Here is a 5049-nt window from a genome sequence, read left to right as displayed (position 1 = left end):
ACAGTTACGGTAACGGCTGCAGCGGCTCGTCTTCGGAGGCTAAGGAGCGCCGCTACGACGCGTTTTTGGACGCAGAGGAGACACGGAAAAAGATGAAGAGAGGCTCTGTGCTATATGCCGTGTCTGTTCCTATCGCTATAGCCGACAGTGTCACGGTGAGTGACGCAATGGCCGCTCAAGCTTCGATTAGTACCCCTGCTCGGCCTTACTGTCCGAAGCTACCAAGACGCAGTCTAAGAAGAGGAAGAGAAAACACAAGATGAAGAACAAGAAAAACGCACAAGTGTAGTACATGTTTCAAATTGAACTGGTGTAGTGTCTTAAGCGAGGCTCTTGAAGGAAACAGAAACGGGGGGCATCAAACTTAAACTAAAACAAATCAATATAATTTTGCAGCCCCAGCAAGAAAAAACTTATCTTTCTTTAAAAAGATAGTGACCGGTGATTTGTCTCCAGCGACTGCAATCTGGCGCGAACACATCGCTTTGTCCAGAGCTGCTGCAGAAATACCGAAAATACCGAGGAAAAACAGTCAATTGCCGTTTTTCCACGTTGTCGAACGCCTCCTCCATTGCTACTAAGGCCCACACCCGCGGAATGATTGGTTCTTTATGGGAGTTGGCTCATTTCAAAGCATGTGGAAGGTAGGCTGTATAGCCCACAACGCCAAACTGCCTCCACACGCAGACGCTGCGGCTGGTGAGCAAAACCGCTGTTCCAGATAGGGTCCAGAACCTGGGGCAGAAAGATTCCATCAACGTGTTTTGCAAAGTATGTCGGAAACTGCTACTTAGCAGTGAGGAGGAGCGCCTCAGAGCTGAAGGTCGCCGGGCGAATCCTATTTGCAAAAGGAAGATTGTCGCGCACCTCCGGACGCATGAGTCGGTTACGCCTATGTCTACAGTTACGGTAACGGCTGCAACGGCTCCGTCTTCGGAGGCTAAGGAGCGCCGCTACGACGCGTTTTTGGACGCAGAGGAGACACGGAAAAAGACGAAGAGAGCCTCTGTGCTATATGCCGTGTCTGTTCCTATCGCTAAAGCCGACAGTGTCACGGTGAGTGACGCAATGGCCGTTCAAGCTTCGATTAGTACCCCTGCTCGGCCTTACTGTCCGAAGCTACCAAAGACGCAGTCTAAGAAGAGGAAGAGAAAACACAAGATGAAGAACAAGAAAAACGCACAAGTGTAGTACATCGTTCAAAATTAAACTCGGGTCGGGTCTTGAGGGAGGCTCTTGAAAGAAACAAAAAACAGTGGGCGTCAAACTTAAACAAAAAACAAATCAATATAATTTTGCAGCCCCAGCAAAAAAATCTTATCTTTCTTTAAAAAGATAGTTACCGGTGATTTGTCTCCAGCGACTGCAATCTGGCGCGAACACAGCGCTTTGTCCAGAGCTGCTGCAGAAATACCAAAAAATACCGAGGAAAAACAGTCAATTGCCGTTTTTCCACGATGCCGGACGCCTCCTCCACCGCTACTAAGGCCCACACCCGCCGAAGGATTGGTTCTTTATGTGAGTTGGCTCATTCTAAAGCATTTGGAAGTAGGCTGTATAGCCCACAACGCCAAACTGCCTCCAAACGCGAACGCTGCGGCTGGTGAGCAAAACCGCTGTTCCAGATAGGGTCCACAATTTGGGGCAGAAATATTCCATCAACATGTTTTGCAAAGTATGTCGGAAACCGCTACTTAGCAGTAAGGAGGAGCGCCTCAGAGCTGACGGTCGCCGGGCGAATCCTATTTGCAAAAGGAAGATTGACGCGCACCTCCGGACGCATGAGTCGATTACGCCTATGTCTACAGTTACGGTAACGACTGCAGCGCCTCCGTCTTCGGAGGCTAAGAAGCGCCGCTACGACGCGTTTTTGGACGCAGAAGAGACGCGGAAAATGACGAAGAGAGGCTCTGTGCTATTTGCCGTGTCCGTTCCTATCGCTAAAGCCGACAGTGTCACGGTGAGTGACGCAATGGCCGTTCAAGCTTCGATTAGTACCCCTGCTCGGCCTTACTGTCCGAAGCTACCAAGACGCAGTCTAAGAAGAGGAAGAGAAAACACAAGAAGAAAAACAAGAAAAACGCACAAGTGTAGTACATGTTTCAAATTGAACTGGTGTAGTGTCTTGAGCGAGGCTCTTGAAGGAAACAGAAACAGGGGGCATCAAACTTAAACTAAAAACAAATCAATATAATTTTGCAGGCCCAGCAAGAAAAAACTTATCTTTCTTTAAAAAGATAGTGACCGGTGATTTGTCTCCAGCGACTGCAATCTGGCGCGAACACAGCGCTTTGTCCAGAGCTGCTGCAGAAATACCGAAAATACCGAGGAAAAACAGTCAATTGCCGTTTTTCCACGATGCCGGACGCCTCCTCCACCGCTACTAAGGCCCACACCCGCCGAAGGATTGGTTCTTTATGGGAGTTGGCTCATTCCAAAGCATTTGGAAGAAGGCTGTATAGCCCACAACGCCAAACTGCCTCCAAACTCGAACGCTGCGGCTGGTGAGCAAAACCGCTGTTCCAGATAGGGTCCACATTTGGGGCAGAAATATTCATTCAAACAGTTTTGCCAGAGTAATGTTCGAAAACCGCTACTTAGCAGTGAGGAGGAGGCGCCTCAGAGCTGACGGTCGCCGGGCGAATCCTATTTGCAAAAGGAAGATTGACGCGCACCTCCGGACGCATGAGTCGATTACGCCTATGTCTACAGTTACGGTAACGGCTGCAGCGCCTCCGTCTTCGGAGGCTAAGGAGCGCCGCTACGACGCGTTTTTGGACGCAGAAGAGACGCGGAAAATGACGAAGAGAGGCTCTGTGCTATTTGCCGTGTCCGTTCCTATCGCTAAAGCCGACAGTGTCACGGTGAGTGACGCAATGGCCGTTCAAGCTTCGATTAGTACCCCCTGTTCGGCCTTACTGTCCGAAGCTACCAAGACGCAGTCTAAGAAGAGGAAGAGAAAACACAAGATGAAGAACAAGAAAAACGCACAAGTGTAGTACATGTTTCCAATTGAACTGGTGTAGTGTCTTGAGCGAGACTCTTGAAGGAAAACAGAAACAGGGGGCATCAAACTTAAACTAAAAGAATCAATATAATTTTGCAGCCCCAGCAAAAAAAAGTTATCTTTCTTTAAAACGATAGTGACCGGTGATTTGTCTCCAGCGACTGCAATCTGGCGCGAACACAGCGCTTTGTCCAGAGCTGCTGCAGAAATACCGAAAATACCGAGGAAAAACAGTCAATTGCCATTTTTCCACGATGCCGGACGCCTCCTCCACCGCTACTAAGGCCCACACCCGCCGAAGGATTGGTTCTTTATGGGAGTTGGCTCATTCCAAAGCATTTGGAAGTAGGCTGTATAGCCCACAACGCCAAACTGCCTCCAAACGCGAACGCTGCGGCTGGTGTGCAAAACCGCTGTTCCAGATGGGGTCCACAACCTGGGGCAGAAAGATTCCATCAACATGTTTTGCAAAGTATGTCGGAAACCGCTACTTAGCAGTGAGGAGGAGCGCCTCAGAGCTGACGGTCGCCGGGCGAATCCTATTTGCAAAAGGAAGATTGACGCGCACCTCCGGACGCATGAGTCGGTTACGCCTATGTCTACAGTTACGGTAACGGCTGCAGCGCCTCCGTCTTCGGAGGCTAAGGAGCGCCGCTACGACGCGTTTTTGGACGCAGAGGAGACACGGAAAATGACGAAGAGAGGCTCTGTGCTATTTGCCGTGTCCGTTCCTATCGCTAAAGACGACAGTGTCACGGTGAGTGACGCAATGGCCGTTCAAGCTTCAATCCCCCTGTTCGGCCTTACTGTCCGAAGCTACCAAGACGCAGTCTAAGAAGAGGAAGAGAAAACACAAGAAGAAAAACAAGAAAAACGCACAAGTGTAGTACATGTTTCAAATTGAACTGGTGTAGTGTCTTGAGCGAGGCTCTTGAAGGAAACAGAAACAGGGGGCATCAAACTTAAACAAAAAACAAATCAATATAATTTTGCAGCCCCAGCAAAAAAATCTTATCTTTCTTTAAAAAGATAGTCAAATGTAATTTATTTGCGCTCTTTTGTTTTGTATTGTCAACTAGGAGCTTTGACAATATTTGCAGTAATAGGGTCGTTCGATACCGTGTGGTTTCAATCCGTTGACTATAATAAGCTGACGTTATTTCCAGAGAAAGAGCAGTTATTGCTCTGTGCATTGTATTGGCCAGACGATATTTTTGTATTAGAGGAGATAGCGTTCTTTTTAGTACACTATATACTATGATCTGACGTTATTTTCAGTATTGGAGTAGGTAGCGCCCTATTCCAGTCGATAAAACTTAGAAAATTTTAAATCTAGAAAAAGTAGGCCTATTGTACCGAGTTTTCTAAGCCTTCCCGCATAACTCACTCTTTAATTTGTCTTTGATGCGCCCGTTCAAGCGTCTTCGGGTCTCTTTAGACCGTGCAGCACTCGCCATTGACCGGATTAGGGTCGAGCTAGAAGCCGCAGAGCGCATGCTCGCCGTCGCGACGTCACGACATTCAGATGGACACCGTTCGTCATCTCCCGATCCCTTTTTTTCCTCGGAATCTGAGTCCGAATTCGATTAAGAGACGGAAGGGACATCGACTCGGGCCAAGGTCTAAAAAATGTCTGACAACACTTCAAGTTCGATATAGGAATTCGCCAGATCGGCTTGCGATGTTCCCTAGTGTTAAGCAGCTGAAGAATCGGTCACAGAGACTTCCTAGACATGGACATTTTTCAATCACAAAATACGACAACGTGATGGAGTGGGCCTCTCCGAGAATGTGCACAACGCTTGAGCAATTTCAGTAGCACCACGAGTATGATTTGGGCAGGGATGCACTGTGTTTTTGTCAGCAGGCATTCAACATTCAGCACGAGATATTTGTACTATACTGCTTTACATAACCTCTAGAGAATGAACAGGTTTCTGTCGAGATTATCTTCACGTCCAGGCGATTGGTCAGAACTGCGCCTAGGCAAGTACTAGGCCAACGTTTGATCGACACATCCCCGAAAGAGCTTGGTGTGAAGG

This window comes from Phytophthora infestans, genomic scaffold (assembly GCF_000142945.1).
Source record: "Phytophthora infestans T30-4 supercont1.10 genomic scaffold, whole genome shotgun sequence".
Classification (NCBI taxonomy): domain Eukaryota; phylum Oomycota; class Peronosporomycetes; order Peronosporales; family Peronosporaceae; genus Phytophthora; species Phytophthora infestans.
The sequence above is the reverse complement of the archived record's forward strand: the minus strand, read 5'-3'. Positions refer to the sequence as shown.